The 19,930-nt window shown below is 40.6% G+C and overlaps 1 protein-coding gene across 1 annotated transcript in view; it reads left to right on the top strand.

Annotated features, from left to right (window-relative positions):
- The window catches only part of acj6 (abnormal chemosensory protein 6), a 96,002-nt gene that overhangs the window by 14,351 nt on the left and 61,721 nt on the right, over nucleotides 1–19,930 (top strand). The window lies entirely within an intron of this gene.

The raw sequence follows: 19,930 nt of genomic DNA, 5'->3' as shown, positions 1-19,930 counted from the left end.
CTGGATACGTGTCAAACGATTGCCTGAACGTACGTCCGCAGGCGTATTTTAGCAAAAATGCGTGTTTTTCTATCACTCCGAGGCTTTTTTCACACAGAGCGCATCGTCTATCTAAAACGTGCTTTTGATATGTTATCACATTTAGAACACATTTTAACATTTTAACAGATCTACTCGTCATTTCCTTGAAAATTTGACGCTATACTACCGGGATTTGATCCCGGGACCTACATGTATATTGATCTAGAGTCAGACGCGCTGACCACTCAGGCCAACCTGGCCAGCGTGACATTGCACTTTAACGCACGACATGATTTTAACGGTTTTAAGAAGGAATTTTCCAATGGATCGTTAAAAACGCTTAAGTATGCTGCACAGCGCTGAGTAAACCCATGATAGCTCTGATGATACTTACCATAACATGGTAAATGCTACTAAGGAGTCTGGTGTTCATTACCATACTCTGACACAGAGATACGAGTATGGAAAAATCTACCATTTTACTTTTCAGCGTAAAATTATTCTTCTCATGAAAATTAAACTGAAATGAGAAGAAATTTTACGAATAAATAGTCCATAAAAGAAAACATTTTGAGCAACCAGGAGGAACGTCATGTACAATCTCAGCAACGTCTAATAACGCTGTATGTTTTGAATTTCTACTTTTCAATCAAATGAGCTCACAAGAAAGAAATATAAAAAAAGAACAGCCCAAACTTACTCCATATCTTCCGAACCCCCCCCCCCCCCCCCCGCGCCGCGTCGTAAAGACCCATTGCCAGAAGTAATCATATGACGTCACAGCTCCCCCTCCCCCTCATCCCATCACCACCCCCACCTCCACCTTCCACCCCCCAGCCCAGGCGAAGCTAGCTCCGGGGCCGGACCAGAGCCATTTCGAAGTAGGAACCGCGGTACCTAACCTAATTTTTGAGTTGATTCGATGGGGGCAGGTGGAATTGAAAGGGCGGGGAGGGCAGGCTGGGGGACAGGCGAGGGGGGAGGGGGCTGGAAGGCGGGACCGGCGGTTCACTTAAGTTGATAATAAAACGTTGATAGCAGTCAAGGAAGTATTGGGCTGACTCAAAGAATACAAATGGCTCACCGCGGAGCCGAGAACCTCCCCCCCCCCCTACCCCGCTAGAAAGCTCGAGCCCTCGTTACGTGGATCGCGGTTAAAGCTTCGTTGCGATGTTGCCGCTAGGTAGAATTTATTCGAAATTTATCGCGGGGTTTATTTAATTGTGCTCTTGCACGCAACGGATCGAGTGTTTACGAGGAGAGGTGATTGCGAGGGGGTTCGACCTGCGGGCTGATTGCTCAAATTGATAGATAAAGCTATGGACAAAGAGAGAATACTGAATATGGAGCGATCCTGTGGGTTAAGTTGGGTGGTTTTTATAGATCAAAGGGGGAATGAAGGACTAACCACCCACCTCCTTTGTCCATTGCAACCACCCGCTTCCATCGGCAGGATCCCTCCGAATACTTTTTGTCTTATTTGTCTATAGCTTTGTCTATCGATTTCAACATTCAGCAGCGGGCCGATTATTAAAATTGATAGACAAAGAAGACATAGGGGGTATAAAGCAATCCTATTGGTTGAAATGGGTGGTTCTCATAGACTAAGGGGGAAAATGATAGACTAACTGTCGGGTATCTCGTGGGTTGCCGTTAGTTCGTCTATTACCTACCTCCTTTGTCCATTGCAACCACCCGATTCCATCGACAGGATCCCTCCGTATACTTTTTGTCTTACTTGTCTTTAGCTTTGTCCATCAATTTCAACATTTAGCAGCGAGCCAATTATTGAAATTGATAGACAGAGAAGACATAGGGGGTATAAAGCAATCCTATTGGTTGAAATGGGTGGTTCTCATGGACTAAGAGGGAAAATGATAGACTAACTGTCGGATCTCTTGTGGGTTGCCGTTTGTCAGTCTATTACCTACCTCCTTTGTCCATTGCAACCACCCGCTTCTACCAATAGGATCCCTCAAAATCCTTTTTGTCTTCTTTGTCTATTGCTTTGTCTATCAATTTCAATAATCAGCCCGCTGGGGCCGCTTATCATTGCAGTTCGTTCATACTTCGAAAATTTACAGACAGCGAGTTCATTCAGGAAATAACTGTCTGTAAAACATGTTAGCATCCTAGAGGGAAGGGTAATCGGAGGGGGGGGGGGGTAAATTAGTCAAAATTTACCTGAAGAGGGTCAAGCCGAACTTGACGTCAGTTTTAAGTGAATTGAAACTGTAATTTCTTCTAGATACACTGAAAGCTTCCTAAGGCCCTAAAAGTGTTTGAAAAGAAGAAACATTAAGAAGTTTAAGATAGTGAAAAAGTAAAATTTTGCCATTTTTTTATCATGAAATCAGTTAAGACTCGTTTTAGATCAGACTCGGGTTACAACAGATTCTCAATTTTTGCGCATTGCATTCTGGGTTCTATCGATTATTTTTAAATGCTAATCATTATGTGGTTTATTTCGGTCAAATCGCAATTTCAGCCTCTAGATCCATTATCGACAAGGCACGTCCGAAAAGTACTGTTTCCGTTTTGCAACCAATTTCAATGTCTCGATATCGATGGTCAATTGAAAACAGTACTATTGAATTTGTTTCAAAATTTTGAAAGATTACAATTCGGTATGAAAATTCCTTAATGATTGATCTAGACGGTTATTGGTGAAATACACCAATCATGCAATCGATACGTTACTACACTCATGTTGTGGTTTTAAGTCGTTCCAACCAGTTCTCCTTCAATATTCATGGTTACAGTCATGGCTGTAGTGGCTTAATACTTCACTTAGACTGTTTTAAACTTGTTCCGATCAGTTCGCCTTCGATATTTTGATAGGCAATGTGTGCGGCTCGGGAGCAGTAATAGTTGCTCGCAGCATTTTAGCCACATTCACACAGTTTAATCATAGCTGGGGTGGGATAATACTTCGCATCCATTGCCTTTAACTCGCTAAGACCCGTATTTAACTTCTCGATACGCAATGTGAGTGTGGAAGCAATAATAATTGCTTTGACTACGATTGTTGATACAGAACCTTTCAAATTTGTAAAGGGAAAGTTGCCTCAAGGGGCATTTTCTAAAAAAAAAAATATTTTTCAAACAATTTCTCGAAAAATCTACATTCAAACATGTCGGACACTTGTTTTTAATAATTTATGGGTAAACCAGCAAGACTGTTTTTTCCACGCGTATACAGAATGAACTTTGAAGCACACACCATTTTAGCACGAAGTCTCAAAAAGAATCTATTCGCCTTACAGGTGATTTCAGACCTCTATGCTTGAGGCTCGGATAGAATTCCAAAGGAAAAACATGGTTTTGCTGATTTAAATAATTAAATTGGTAATGAATTGGAAACCGTTGTAGTGCGCGATTTGACTCACGTAGAGCTTTGAGTTTTTTGTGAGCAGGCAGTTCAAATTCCTCGTAACCAATGTGAAATAAAAACGTTAATATCTTCGTCAGGAGTTGCTTTAAGTAATTTTCGTTGTGCGAATCGTGCTCTACGTGAAATTCTGACCAAGGATCATGTATCAGAATACTTAAATTCGTACCTTCTCTAGTGGTCCATTGAAACATGTTGGACGCTTTTTTGTAGCACTTTAATGGTTAAATCAGCAAGACCATTTTTTCCGTGACGTTGATTTACACACCATTTTAGCACGAAGTCTCACAAAGCACCTCTATATAACTCCACATTTACTTCCTCAAATAATGCCCGACCACCGGTCAGACTAACCACTCTATTTTGATGCACTGCGCCCACGTCATACCGCTCATAACTCGCGCTGGGTAGGGAGGAGGGACCGGCCTGCCAACATCAGAAACCGAGAGAAATCCCACAGCGGGGCGAATGAAACATGGGCCACCAGGGAGTCATGTGATAGGCATAAATGCCCTTGTTACACTCATAGCATTACAGTCATGTAAGTCATATCTGAGTCATAACAACGGCTCGCCCTAGCGCTGCTCACCAACTTTCGGCAAACAGTTAACAGAATTTCGTTTTTGTGGAACGCTACTGCCCATGTTTTCACTATATGCTGCCGTGATAGCGAAGAGAGCCGTAAAAGCAAAATTTTCATAATCGAGTTTTCTTCAAAATTCGTCTGAACTCTTTTAGATGAAATTACTGAGACAGCTAAAACAGCAAAATTCATTCTAATTTAGTGAAGACGAGACGTATGAAAAAGCCGTAGTTGCACAAAAAATGACATAGTTTTTTCCAAGACAGCCGCAGGTGCATGAGAGCCAATGAAAACAGCGCTTTCAAGAGGAATGCCGCCCTCATCTGCCGATTTCTAATCTGAAAATGTGTTTGTTGTGTGTCCCACACGCTACCACAAAAGTACGCAGAAGATAGCACTTACGGCTGTCTTGCCGAATACTAACCTAACATGAAACTGAATTTTACCTTTTTCATGTACTTTAAAATAAAATCGGTCGAGTTTTAATCCCCCAAATAATTTCTAAGAGTCTATCGACTGATTGGTTGCGATTTGACAAAGACCGGAGGCTTCTTTTAATAAAATGTTCCACTCAGAAGCTTCTAGGCCCATTTTCTCAAAACTTCATTTTTGCACTTACGGCTCTCCTCGCTTTCACGGCTGACTGTGTAGTTTTGTGTGTAAGTGCTGAAGATGGACTTGATGCCCGAAATATAAATCCACTATAAGAACTTTTAATCAACACCATAGCTTGCAAAAACAAGAATGTCTTTTTTTTTCAATTCAATTTCATTATTTTATATCGCGGAATAATTTGAAGAGTGTCACTTTCCGCCTGCATTCCCTACTCCTGCGATTTGGCCAAAAGAAACGATATTTCATCAACTGTATGAAGCCCACTTGCTCGTTCTCACTCTCGGGGCATTTCTTGCTCCTAATAAATTTTAATTATAATCAGCTCCTTGGGCGGTGGGCTGGTCAGCATCGGAGAGATTTTCACCCTTGTTAATTATTCATCCCTCCCTTCTCGACCCTCGCCCACCCGGTTCCTTGCTTTAATTAGCCTCTTGACCAATCTCGATGGTGGACGTTACCCCTATTAATACCCGATTTCTCAAATAAATAGCCGCTTCTCTCGCAAATTTGCCTCCAAACCGCTTTTCATTAAAGCCCTAAGTTATACCCGCCCACCTTCCTGACCCGATAAAACGTTAAGTTCATATCAAAAGCGACTGCAAACTTTGTCTCACCAGAGATATGTTTTCTCTTCTCAATTAAATCAACTTTATCAGCCGCAAAACATGAAGTATCCATTCCGATCTCAAAATTTTTCTCTTGTAATGACCAAATTGAACGGTTGATTTTTGCGTCCACTTAAATTGTCGCTCCTCAAGCAAGGGTTGAATGGAACGACTCCTCTAACGAAATGTTCACCTGTGTCGTCGTATCGTTTTTGAAGCGGGAAGCTCAGAAAAACGTGAATTTCTTACGCAGATTGTAAAGTTAGGAGTGCACTTCAGACTTTGATGATGCGCTCACTGTAATTTTTGAGCCATTCTCTATAAGAAGCAACTCTTATTTTTGCTCAAACAAAAGTTTGCAACAGGCCCATTCCGAGCCAGGGGGGAAAACTTGGGAAAATCTTGCAAAAAATTTAAAGTCCCACCTTTCTCGAATGAAAATTGGGGGGAGGGTCAGACTAACGTTACGTAATTCAAAAGGTGGGGGAGGGTTGTAGGGCTGCGTTGCGGGTGCGATACAAGAGGGGGGAGGGGGAGAAAACCCGGAAAAGTGCGTTACGCAATGGACGCATTTTGTGTGACGTCACATCTCGATTTAATTTCAATAGCTCGAAAGTCGAAATGTGCCCCAACAAACGAACACAACGTTCGTCCAAAGACTAAGTATTATGTCACGAGCTTATTATATTATCAATTCTTGTGAATGTGGTCTCAAACGTTTTGGAAAATGACTAGCTTTCATAATTTTACGGTCCCACGGATGAATGATTTAGTTTTAGGCTAGTTTTAGCATTCTCTCATCAATTGTTCGTTTTGGAGGTTGTGTTTGTTTGTCGGGGCACATTTCGACTTTCGAGATATCGAACCAACAATATCGCTCCGTGACGTCACACTAAATGCGTCTATACTTAAACGGCCCCTAACTCAATACTCGACGTTCTCGAGACCTCCACTCTAGTCGAGATCATCCAATGGCGAGGCGTGAGTGCTCGATTATCGATGTTTCCCCATTGGAAGCTGTGGTAAAGAATCGATCATTAAGTTGTCGGTTGCGGACACCCGTCTGTCGATATTTTTCCATAGGTTTAAATCGCAGATCAATCGATATATAGCAAAGCACGCCACGCAACTGAGATTACACTGAAAAAAAAATCTCGGTATATGTACTAAGAAAAGGGTAAAATTATCAAGAATTCAGGTTTCTATTTGATCCCAGTTTTTTCTTGGTAAAATTACCATTCATGGAATTGATTATTTTACCGAGAAATCTTGGTCGAATTATCGAGCTCTCTCGGTAATCTTACTGAACCTTGGTAAAAACGCCAATATTTTTTATCGACTGTGGTAGAATTACCGAGATAAAATGGCAAAGTTACCGGGAATTGATTACCAATAAAAAAGGTATCCTTACCTGAAAGAAACGGTAAAAATACCGGTTTTTAGATAAGCTTACCAGTCTGTCTTGGTAAAATTACCAACAATTGGTAAAAAAAGTGAGATGGTGAAGGTACCAACGGCCCTCCGTAAAAACGCCGAGAATTTTTTTTCAGTGTATCGTTTCGGAGCGTGGAGGCGGAATGCACGGTGCACCTAGCGAAACGGGCCGGGAGACTGCCGCAGTTGAGACTGCAGAAAAAAAAGGAGAACAATGGAGGTGAAGCACGGATCCGGCCAGGAGCTCCGCGACGGTGGGCTGAGCGGGGGGGGGGGGGGGGGGGGGGAGACTATTTTGATTTATGAACTGTGCTCGGCGCCATTAATATTTGATGTTCCCCGCGTCAAAACGTAAGGAGATTCCGAGTGCGATCGCGCCAGCGCTAGCGTTCCACGACCTCACCGCATCGCCCAGCGCCGCCGCCGCCGCGCCGTTGCGAAATTTTGGCCCTGCTCCGCGAAAATGTAGGGGGGGAATTTTTGCGACTGCACATACCTAGGAGAAAAGTAGAGTCCGCATTGAATAGCAAAAGTGCGTGACCCCTCGTAATCGCAAAAATAAAAAGCGCAAAAGGCGTCACTCCTCCCGCGGTTGTCATTTTCCAGATGACGTGCTCGGCAATTTTACACGTCCAGGTTATCGAGACACTCGTTAAGCTACGCGCATAGGTGAATCCTGTGCGTGTAGCAATTGCAGCATAGGTACCTATGCGCGTAGCATTATATCGATTTGGCGATTGACTTTTCAGACCAAATCCTGATGGCCTGTGTCACACTATCAAAACTATAGCCACCAAAATATCAAGGTCAGCTGTTGTGATCGGCTTATTCGATGACTTGAACCAATCAAAGCAGCACTTGATCTTGACATTTTGATGGAGTATTTTGATAGTGTGACACTGGCTAATGAAGAACTTTTTTTGTTTTGTTTTTTTAACCCAATCCACTGGTCTGTTGAGCTAATCAGCAACCGGTGTATGAACCAAATCCAAAATTATTGACCCACCCCTGGAGGTACGTCGAAAAGTGGATGGGAGTAAACGGTTTCACCAGAAACCTCGAAAATCAACAAATTTCCCCCAAAATGGCGGTGTTCTGTGCGACAATAATAACAACTATGCAACAACAACCGAAACGAAGTGATAATGATGAAGTAAAGCAAAAAAATGCACATATTTTTGCATGTTTGTATTAAAATTTGATGATATTTTTTATCGTGGATTAAATCATGTTGCATTGACCAATGAGCGCGTTTTTTTGAACTGATACGGGATTTGGCTCGTTTCTCTCAAGATTTGGTTGAAAATTAAATTCTCGAGCCAGGAGACAAAGAAACAACCAAGAAAAGAATTAGCAAAAGACTGAACTTAATGATAGTGCTTCAAAATTCATTCATATGCCTCGCTTTTTAAAAGCGCATTATCAGGGACCAATCACGGTAAAACGAAGAGAAAATAGTAAGACAATTTCGAGGTATCGTCACTAAACACTGAACATAACCTCTTAATAGATAATCTCTTAACAAAGTTGAGCATTGCGAGTTCACGCTTCGCGCCATCGCGCCTTCAATTTCGCAGACGCAACACGGACATCCACCAAGCACGAATAGTTGTATCTCTGCGCCGTCATCAAAGCGCGTCCTATCTCTTGTTGTAATTCTATATTATGTTCGTTCCGTTGGTTTTATTTGTGGTGGTTTGAATTAGAAGGATCTACCGTGGCACATCTTGGCATACTGCCGTGCTAAGGAAGAACGCCGTATGAGCTTTCAGACGTTGCCAAATTTCCTTCGATAAAAACTGAATTTACTGCGAACATTGTGAATATTTTGTTCCCATATTGGAATATAATGGATCAAGTCAATGGAAAAGGTCCGATACGCTTTAAAATCTTTAAAAGCGCATATCTTCATGAACATGAATTGTTGATGTTTTAAAAGTAGTTTCATTGGTTTTCTCGTAAAATTTTCTGTAAAAGGCACGCACCTTAAAATTAAAATTGTGACGGGATGAACGTCAAATTTTACAATTTTTGTAAAAATTTCACGTCCGATTTCTTCCAAAGACTCGTTCCACTAGGCGCCGCACAGTGATTCGAGTTAATATAAGAGGTGGAACATGAATTTTTTGACTTAAACTGCAAATTTTGATGTTTATTTCGTAAAATTTTAAATTTTAAGGGGTGCTTCTTAAAGAAAATTTCACGAGGAAACCAATGAAACCACTTTATAACCTCAAAGTTGTGTATAAATGGAGTTATAAGCGTTTAAAGTTTCCAAATTTTGTCCGACCGCTCCTATTGACTCGATCCACTGTGCGCCGTCTCGATTCTGATTAGCTCAAATTCTAACGGTGATCCAGCAGTCATCAATCCAAAAAATCAATCAAACCCAGTCGCAAAAATTCGCTAATTACTTTTCTCGGATCGTTCACTGGGAAAAAAAAAATTGGATCTAGAGTCCAGACTCTTGAAAACATTGACTAGAAAAAATACTCTTGATTCAATCGGATTTTTGCGTGAATCAAAAGGAAATCCGCTTAAATTAAGAGGCTTGGTTCTTGATTTGAGCTAGATTCTTATTAAATCAAGAGTACTTTTTCGTCGATGTTTTTCAGAGTCTGGACTCTAGATCCAATGTGCTTTTTTTTCCAGTGAACTTTTTCCAAAGACTCGTTCCAGTAAGCGCCGTCTCGATTCTGATTAGTTCAAATTCCAACGGTGACCCAACAGTCATCAATCTAGAAAAATAATCGAATCCAGTCGCAAAAACTCGCCTAATTACACTCTTCAGATCGTCAGTGCGGGATCTCCAAGAGATATCTCCCGGACGTTCCCTAACAGATCGTCGAGTTTAAATCAAACGAGATCTCGGAAAAGCGGAAAAAATTGTGACGGAAAGAACGATAAATTTCTCAATTTTTGTAAATATCTAATGTCCGAATTCTTTCAAAGACTCGTTCCACTTGGCGCCGTCTCGATTCTGATTAGATCAAATTCCAACGGTGATCCAACAGTCATCAATCCGGAAAATTAATCGAATCCAGTCGCAAAAATTCGCCTGATTACATTTCTCGGATCGTTAGTGCGGGATCTCTAAAACATATTTCCCGGGCGTTTCCTAACAGATCGTCGAGATTAAATCAAACGAGATCTCGGAAAGCGGAGATCCACTCAGCTAGACACTTCCGAAACAGACGTAAAATAAACCAGGGGCCCGCGCGAGTGAGCGCGAGCAATTAGAAGTTAGCAGTATTATTTATCCGGGAGAAATCGTCGTTGCTCACCATTCACCGTTGAGCGGGCGAAAACCCCCCGCCGGGTCTCAGCCCCGACTTAAGTAATAAAACGGGACTTAAATGAATATTTCAAATTATGTAATGGGAAAAGTTTTTAACTCGATATAATATTAAGTCGCGCCGCGGCGGGCGGAATAAATGCGTTCGCGGACGCGTTCAGAAAAGCAGGAGGCAGGTAAATTAAATAAAGTTTAACAATACGCTCGGCCGAGGGCCGGGGAGGGGGGTGAGGGCGTTCGGCTTTCTGATCGATGTTAAAAATGAAGCGCGCTGAAAAATGGAGCCATTGAGGGCTTTTACTCTTCCGCGGGCACGGCCACCGCCATTATGTTGATTCTGCGTTTTTGATTGAATTTTTAATGGGCGCCGCGACGGCGCTTCATTCATCCGATCGGCTCGCCGCCGGCGTCGCGGCGCCGCGCTGGGACGTCGGTACCCCCGTCCTTTTGCGCTTTTCTGTTGCATCGGTATGGGGTTGCGTCGATCGTCGGGATGGGGGTGGGGGGGGCGTAATCGTGTATAGGGCTACGATACGGAGCTCAAAATTTTGAGCTGGTAGGGAACATGGGTACACGAAAAAAATGTATTGCTGATTTAATAATTAAAATGGTAAAAGACATGTCCGACGGGTTTCAAATGTACATTTTACAATGGTGCACAGCCAAGTTAACCCGGGGGTGGTTTTTTAATTGTAAAATCTACATTGAAACATGTCGGACACTTTTTTTTAACTACGAAATTTTAAATCAGCAATTTAATTTTTTTTCGTGGGATTCAGACAATTCAAACAGGGAGTTGGGCGAAAGGGGAGGTCTGAGAAAAAATCGAGCACTTAACACGCAGTTTGAGTCAATTTCGTCACGAATAATTACTTACGTAACTCCGAGACGCCTATGTCACTTTGGGTCTTATAGACATTATCAATAAAACGCAATTCGTCGTGTCCCTCATAAAAAAAATGTAATTACACTTCAATGTCGTCAAATTTCTCTGAGAAAAGTTCATGTTTACTTTGAAAAACTCAGGAATCCTTCCTCCAGGAATAACGTTCCGACGTTAGTTTTCTATGCACATATGTATGGATGAGCAAAATATTGTCCTCAGGTTCCTTATCGCAAAATGTGGTCCAATCGTCAGTTCCAATGCATCTACCTGCAGACTAAACACTCTCCTCTTTAGTAATGCACGCTTTAGAGCTGAAATTTTTTAATCTAGTGAGCTTTTCAGGCATTGAATGCGAAAAGGGCATATCTCGGTTGCGGTGTTTCAGAGGCTCCACTGCTAATTTCATCCGTTAAAGAGGAAACTATCAGGTGAATCTTCTGAAATGTAACGTTTTCAGCGTTGTAAAATAATAAAGAATATTCAGTAAAAATCACAACGAATTACACACATTTGCCTCAATCATGACGAATCAGCGGGATGTTGAGCGACCACAATCAAGTAATGCCCTTTCTGGACCCAGGAGTTCATTTTTGAAATCTTTTTGCTTTGATATTCCCGAGGAATATGGTAAATTAGCACTATACCGCCATGCAAAGTAAGAACGCCGTATGAGCCACCAAGCGATGCCACATTTCCTTCGAAAAATCAGGAATTTTCAGGAAATAAGTGAATATTTCTTATCAAATGTTTTACAGGATTTTGATAGTAATTTAATCTGTAAATCCTGAAAATGACAAGGCAAATTATTCATAACTTTCTTCAAAAATAAAATTCTTCCAAGAAACAATTTGACAACATTCGAATGTTAATACGGCGTTTTCACTTAGCACGGTATAGTGTTGCGCCACCTCGTTTGTTACAGTTTGGACTATAGTTTTAGTGTATTTTTTTATCCTTCAAAGTCAACCCTCTACGGCATGACTTAATTTTAGATCTCAGATCCTTAAAGACAGTAATCTTTTTTGTGGCTTGGAAAAAGAAACAGAGTACCAAATTTGTTTTCAAATTTTTAATTTTTAGGGAATGGGTTATTCGAACGAAAAAAAAAACTAAAGAAAATTTGCAAAATCATGCCACAGAGGAAATATTCAATTTTAAAAACCCCAAAAATACGTTGTTACGCATTCATAACGCTGTGTCGTAGAGGGTTTCCTCTTCCCTCAGAGGAAATTTGGCATCATTGGAAGGTTCATACGTTGTTTTTCCTCATCCTCGGCAAGGCGAAAATCCGGCAACGTCGCAATGCGCTGCGAGGAGCGGGATCCGAGCGTGTGGCCTCCTGGAAACGGGAAATGGGAAGTAGGAGCCATCAAAATGGCGCGTTATTTCCCCGGTAAACTTTCCTTGCCCGCACAGTGGATCGAGTCAATCAGAAAGGTCGGGCTAGAGTCCCTTTATACTAAGAGTCAAGACAACACCCCCTTATGGAGTCACAAACGGGAATAAAGATTACACAAATTGAACGTTTTTCGTAATCTTTGATCGGCCCATTCTCAAATTCTTTTCTCCGTTCCTTCTCTCATTTCGTTTGTTCCTTGTCGAACCCGTAATTCCTCTGTCCATTCCAGATTATAATCTTTGCAATTGGTAAAAATGAAATCTTTATTCCCGTTTGTGACACTATGGAGGCCTAAAATACGGTAATCAATTAGAAATGGATTCACATTGTCTTGACTCTCAGTATAAAGGGACTCTAGGTCAACATATTATTTTTGACTAAAACTGCAAATTAACGCTGATGCTTATTTCGTCACATTTTCAATTTTATAGGGTGGCCCTTAAGGAAAATTTTACCAGGGAACCAATGGAACCATTTTTAGAGCCTCAAAATGTTTTATTAACGGAGTTGTTAGCTTTCAAGGTTTCCGAATTTTGTCCGACCTCTCCAATTGACTCGATCCACTGTGTCGCGCCCCCTCTTGATGAAATCGGCTCCTGGAAATTGAGTTTGTCTGTGTCGGCCCCTCGCCCTTGTCGCGACGATGAAATCAACCCCCCCCCCTTCAGGTAGAGGGGGGGGGCTCGGAGCTCGCCCTATCATTTTGCCCCCAACGGCTGTGACCGCTGCCGATTGATTGCCACCAATCGCGGTTAGATTTTTGGGCCCTGTTTGGATGAGTACCATGAAAAAAAAACAAAGGGGGGGGGGGGGGAACAAGGCTAAAAATACAAGACGAAACCCGAGACGTCTCGACTCAAAACTGAGTCATTTTCAATTGGAAAGTAAATACAAAATCATACAAATATCGAAGAATAGAAAAGGTTTTCTCGGATCTCGACCACCAACACGTTGATCTCAGGTTATTTCTTGGGTATGTTTTAATTTTTCTTTGATTTATTTTCCGACTAAAAACGACTCAGTTTTGAGTCGAAACATCTCGGGTTTTAGTGTTGCATTTTTAGCCTTTTTTCTCATTTTCCCCCCTTGTTTTTTTTAGCGGCTCTGGTGCTTGCACTAGAGCTGCTATTCCGGACGGTCCCAGCTGGGGAGTATCAATGCAGCATGTTACATTGTAGAGACCGCGCGTTGGTTGATGGGAATCGGCGCCATTTTCGGCTATGTTCCTTGTCATGACTTTATTTTATTGCATACTGTTTTATTGTTAGTCAATGCTATGTTGTGTATTGTATTTTTGGAATCATGGTGATACAGTCAACAGTTCAAAACTTGTTTGTGCTTTTATCCCGTGATGGAAAAAATGTACTTTACGTTCAAAATTTGAAAATTTGAATTTTAAAGTTTTCGCGGTTAAGGAAGCTTTAACCACTGGGTTGGAGCTTCCTAGTCATTTACTCGATATCAGCTGATAGCAAACAAAGGTTACCAGGGAAACCGTAAACGTCTAACAACTATCGTGGCCATTGGGGCGATTATTGAAATGATATCGACTTTATGTCGCCGCTTACGACAGGACATAGCCCTATCTTAACTGTGTAATATATCGCAATTCGATATTGTTTTGATTTTTAAAAGGAGCAATTCATTCATACAGTTCCGATTAGTTTTGGCGAACGGGCCCTTAGCCTGCTTAGTACGTATAATCCCAAAACGCAGGAAAATAGATTGTAGGAAAATATTTGCATCGGAAAATCGTAACAATTTTCCCCTAGATGTCTTCCATTCCGGGTACATATTTATTGAAAACGGCGACTTTTTCAACAGTCCTATTTTTATCTACAACATCTAAGTGGCCCTTCATAATCATTTAATTTTGGCCCCTGGCCAGAAAAAGGTTCGGAAATTGCAGTGATTTTGCCGAAAATGCTGAAGTAAGTAAATTTGGGCATTTTTTTTCCTTCTTCAAACTCTGTGGAGAAGCACTTCTCCTCCAGTACATCTATTTTTTTACTTATCTCTCGCAAGGTACATTTACAGAAGGTGTGTTCCAGTATTAACAGTTCAGATTCGTTGTTTTTTTATTATAACGATTATTTCGGAAAGCAATTATTACATTGTTCAATTCTACTGACTTTCAACACTCGATTATACTCCCGGCAAATTCTGCAGCAGCGTTTCAAATGTTGACTCTAATGCTTCCAACAGCCATCCGATGTCTAAGAGTTTATTCCTAGATTTAGGGATTTTCCGGAATTTCCAGGGATTTAGGGATTTTTCAGGAAATCTAGGGATTTTTTTTTGATGAGGTAAAGTTACCAAAAATCAACTTTTTAACCTCAATTCTAGCTTCGACAATCGAAAACATTTTTTCATCTATATTTTGTAGGCCTTTTTGGCAACACTATTTTCCCCGCAAATAAGCCGGAAATTAAAACGATTGCGTCCTTCGATGTACTTGACATTCAACTGCATTCAACCTGTTAATAATAAGAAATCAACTAATATTCTTTCATTTTATTGGTCTGGATTAGCACTGCTTTCAGAGAGCGCCAAAATTCAAACGAGCCAATCAGATTTAAATATTGCAAATCGCTACATCGAATGACATCATGATTCTTCATAAAAAAATGGCGCTTTTTGCAAAATCTAGGGATTTTTTAAGTATATTTGAGCAAATCTGGGGATTTAGAGATTTTTAGCGAAATCTAGGCATTTTTTTTCTTCCCCGCTAGGGATTTAATATCGGAAGACTGGCTTCCAGTATCGTAGCGTTGATCGTCGCTGATGTCGAAATGGAACCTAATGCCGGACTTACTGTAACACCTCCATTCCTCAATTCCGGTGAGGAATACGTCTCTACCCTTAACTCAATATAAATATACAAATTGATAAGTGAGTGCTTTAGTCTCCTGAAAACAGAATTGCGAAACTTAAAATTGGAGAAAAATGATGAGTAAATGAAAAAATGGAACCAATTGGTGGGATATGTCGCATGCCATTCTGACACAAAATATGGCGTCTATCGAATCACCTTAACTAAATAAAATAACCAAATTTTCAACTCTCAAACTATCAACTATCAACTATCAAAATTCAAACTATCAAAATTTCCAACAATGACAAAAATGATTGTAATATACCTATAATGTAATGAAATATACACGCTCTAATCATTTAATTTGTATTACCTTTATGTTATGTACCTACATGTTATACTATTTTTATAATAAATTTTGCCAACATGCTTTTCAATTCAGTCACAACATTTCATTCCGACGTGGCAATAATGATTTATAATGCCCCTAAACATTAAAATGAATTACAATAGTAATGCCGCATTATAATGTCGTATTATACATCGCAACGATTCATGTCCTACTGATTATTGATTATTGTAAGATGAATTCTGTTTTCTCTGATTGTATGTTTCATACGTGCGAAGCAAGTACGGGTCACTAGAAACGTGGTTCGTACGGGTGGCTGATGAAATTGATCTTCGAATACCTTTTGATGAGCTAGGGAAATGGAACCATCTGCATCTCATGGACAATAAATAGTTGCCGTAATTAAGGTCATCCCGTGATTAAGGTGCCGTGATTTAAGTCATAAATTCTTCATCTAATTCTTGATTCATCTCCAAAATGTCTGCTAAAGCTTTCATGCGCTTCTCCTTGTATGCATGAATGAGCAAATTGGGTATCGAACAAGCGGACACTTTTTGAAAATTTAGATGATTCTGGACAATATCGTACAGAAGTCCACGAGCTGCAGATAGAACCATTACCTCTAGCTCATCAAAAGTTATTCGAAGATCATTCAACAACCTCTTTGACAAGTTGCAAAAACTTTTCGTTAACAATAGTGTCACACGGTACTAGGAATATTTACTATTTAACGAACCTTATATTTCCCTGACTCAGTCCTAAATTATAGAAGTATGCGTTACTTTTCCAGCAATCCAAAAAAACAATTATACAAAAAACCAATACCTACACTTTCAGATATAAAAATGCAAATTTTTTGCAGCCTCGCTAAACGACTTATCAACCAGAGATTTTTTAGGAAGCGGACCTCCAAAGAGCTTTCAAAATTAAAAGTATACAACAAGTGATAATTCCATGTATTCGCCATATCAAAGCCCAATACACATTTATACACCGGCTACGTAAATCTGCTAAGTTACAAAACATGAATCGACAGTTGTCGGATTGTACATCAATGACAAAATGTGTCTAGGCCCTCATTCTTGACTACAACTACTGCCCCCAGAGCCGCTCTCCGACGCCAATGCGTTGGAGCTTCCTGCTTGTTTCATGTTACCATTGTCTCAGACTGCTTCGTAAAAATGTGTATCTTTAGATAAGTAAGGTTAGTGCTACTTTTTCCCAATGTAAAAAAAAACATCAAATTATTTAGGGCTGTGTTTATACTCCATCCTTAGCCAGCTCATGTTTTAGCAATATGATCAGTAAGACTACCAGGATCCTATTATTGATACCATACTTCTATCAAGATGGTGCGATCGACTAATTTTTCTGTGTGCTCTATTGAATTTCCTTAAGAGCTGAATATATTTTGACCCGAATAGGACTCCTTTTGGAATATTCTGACTTTTCTCAATTTCCTTTTAAAACAACTGAAATATTGTTTACTTGAAATATTTAATAGACCACTGGAAAAAAGTCACGGGCTTTATAGACATACCGGGCTCAGAGGCCGACACTTCCGGGTGCTACGCCCAGAACTTTTGGCTTTTGTGCCCGGAATGTGGACGGTATGTCTATATAGCACGTCAGTACGGCTTCCACGGCCGGAGGTTTTTTTATTTTTTTTGCATGAAGATACGTCTGATTTAATCAATGACTAATAACTATTCTGGTGCATAAAATTTACATTCACTCATACTCGAATTCATCATCTTACTTCAGCCTCTTAATAAAATAAAAATAAGATTTTGGATTCAGGAAAATACATATTCCCGTATCCTCCCGAACCTTAGAAGGTTCAAAGCAATCGGGTACTTTTTGACAGATTTACCACATTCCGGCTGGTAACAACAAGGCACAGAAGTTGGAAAACGAGGACAAAAGGCGGGGCTCGAGGAAAATTCCTGGAAGTCAATACCCGTGAGCCTGACTCTGTTTCCAGTTTCTACTTCGTGTGAAAGATTCAAGGAAAATAAGGAAATCCGGACGTCAGCTGAGAATGGAACTTTTCAAAAGTTGAACTCGTCTCATCCGACCTATTTACGTAACAGAGGCAATCTGCTGAATCCGAGCCTAAGATTGTCTTCAGCTGTGGCGATGCTTTAGAGTTGGTAATCCTAGCTTTCGCCGGTTTAAATGCATGTAAATTAATAGACCGTATTCGATAACGGTTCGATGTATCGTTTGGTTCAAAACAATAGCACATAACCTCAAACCAAACTGTAAGGATTTAAGTTGGAAAAGCTGAAAATGAGAAAATTCCTAACAATTTCACTTTAAATTGGCATTTGGTACGCAAAAAAATAAAAAATCTGTTACAAAAGACCCGTTCTCTCAGATTTCTGAATTTACTTTTGAGGCTATGTTTATATTTTGAACCAATCGATATCGATACAATCTCAGCCGTTTGATGTATCGAATACGATCTATAACCGCTTTGTATCGAAACGGGCTACCACATTACGAGGAATGTATTGTTAATGACACTAAATTTATATTGTGGGAAAACAATGGTACAATTTTCCAGAAGGGCTATTGATCAACATCCAGTATAGAGGGTGATCTGAAAGTCCCATACCACCTCTCTAAACCCTATTTTCCGGATGTTCTCCTCAAAAGTTTTGGGCTTTCCAAAAATTGCTTCTCTTGATCTGGGAGCATATCACAAAATTTCAAATCTCCATCTCAATTTTTTCAAAAGTTACAGGGCTACAGATTCAAGTTACATAGTTACGTTACAGAGATTCAAAGTTACAGATTCCAGGTTTTTGTAATGCGGGACTTTCGGATAACCCTGTATATCTTTAAAATTCCTTTAAAAATGTTTCAACATATGCCGGTTGCCAGCGACTCGATCGAATTGCGGATTTGTCGATCGATTCGTAGATTTGTTCAATCGTGTCACAGGTTTGTCGATCGATTCAAAGTTTTTTTTCGATCGGTCAAAGTTTATGTTTTTCGATCGATTTCATACCTGCCCTCCTTCCGTTTCCCACGCGATGCCATACAACCATTTCCGTCACTTTCCGACCAAAGTATCACAACCATCACAAGCGCCATGCAACGTTTCAAAATTTACGCTGCCACTCACAGAGAAATTTTTGGTTGAATCTGTTTGTATTTTTCTCTGAATTTTATCGGCAGCACAGAGGAAAGTCGTTGAAATTTTCGGACAGCTTCGTTGAACAATTTCTCTGTAAAAAAATTGAATGGTGGCGGGAATTTTGAAACATCGCATGGCGCTTGTGATACTTTGGACGGAAGGTGACGTAATGGCTTCATTGCGATTTCAAGACTAGCCACCTCAATTGAATCAGTGAGTTCGAAAACACACCAACTCGGGTTTTTTTCGATTTTCACTTTTTTACGGTTTAGTAACATCTAAGGATAGAAGCATCTGCACGCAAAAGGAAATTCCAAAATTGCATCCGAAAGTGCTCGAAACAGCGACGGGTAAAGGGAAAAATCGAAGTATGTCATTGGAAGTACCAATTTTTGGTCATTTCAAGGGAAACGGGTGACCATCCGATTTTGCGGTTTTCTTTTTTCGGTTCAGTATACCTTGCGCCGACAAGTTATATAAATATTCAAGCGTTATTCAGGTCGAAAAATATAAATTTTTCTGGGTAGATTATGAAAAATCAGTATCCGAAAGTCGGTGAGAACGAAAACACACCAACTCGGAAATGTTTAGACGCTTAATTCTCTGTCATCAAACATGGTGTATCGATTTCAACTTGGCGCTTTATAAAGTCTCTAAGTACTTGTCCTTTGGCACCAAAAAGGTTTTTCTTAAACTAACTTCTTCGCCCGCTGCGCAGTTTTAGGTGTTTCCTGAACAATTTGTTTTTTCCGAGTTGGTGTGTTTTCGAACTCACTGATTCAATTTAAATGAAAATTTGACAACGCTGCGCCTGCTTTTTATTTCTCATTTTACCTTCAACCCCGCTCAGGGGCTCCCCCTTCGGCAATGAGGGCGCGATCGCGCTGCTGCGCCAAAGAATTTTCCGCTGAATCGGTCGCGTGGCCGATTTGTGGTTCCGCTGATCCCCTCCCCCACCGCCGCTCGCCCCCTCCACCACAACCCCCTCCCATCGACCGCCGACGTTCACTTATGGCGTGTTTTTTTATTGACATCCGTCGGCGCACCAGAATGGCAGTGCCTCCGGTTTTATTTGCCCCTATCCGCCCCCGCTCGCCCGCTACCAATCTCGTTTTCATCCCCTACCTTTCCGTGGTGGTTCCGATTTTATCGTCTTTTGTCTGTTCGCCGCCTAAATTGATTCCAGAGCAATCGTATTTCGGGTCGGTGAATTGTGCTCCATTCTGAGCGGGCTATGTTTACCGACGGAAATGAACGGGTATAAATGGACCGAAATGGACAGAAATAAACCAAGCCGGCGGTGGCACAATTTCATAAAAAATAAAGTCTTTAAATTTCACATGAAATATTTTATGAAGTTTCAGAAATTTATGAAAGATATTGTGAAATATC

This window comes from Bemisia tabaci, chromosome 10 (genome assembly GCF_918797505.1).
Source record: "Bemisia tabaci chromosome 10, PGI_BMITA_v3".
Classification (NCBI taxonomy): domain Eukaryota; kingdom Metazoa; phylum Arthropoda; class Insecta; order Hemiptera; family Aleyrodidae; genus Bemisia; species Bemisia tabaci.
Note: the sequence above shows the minus strand (reverse complement) of the source record. Positions and strands in the feature narration are given on the sequence as shown.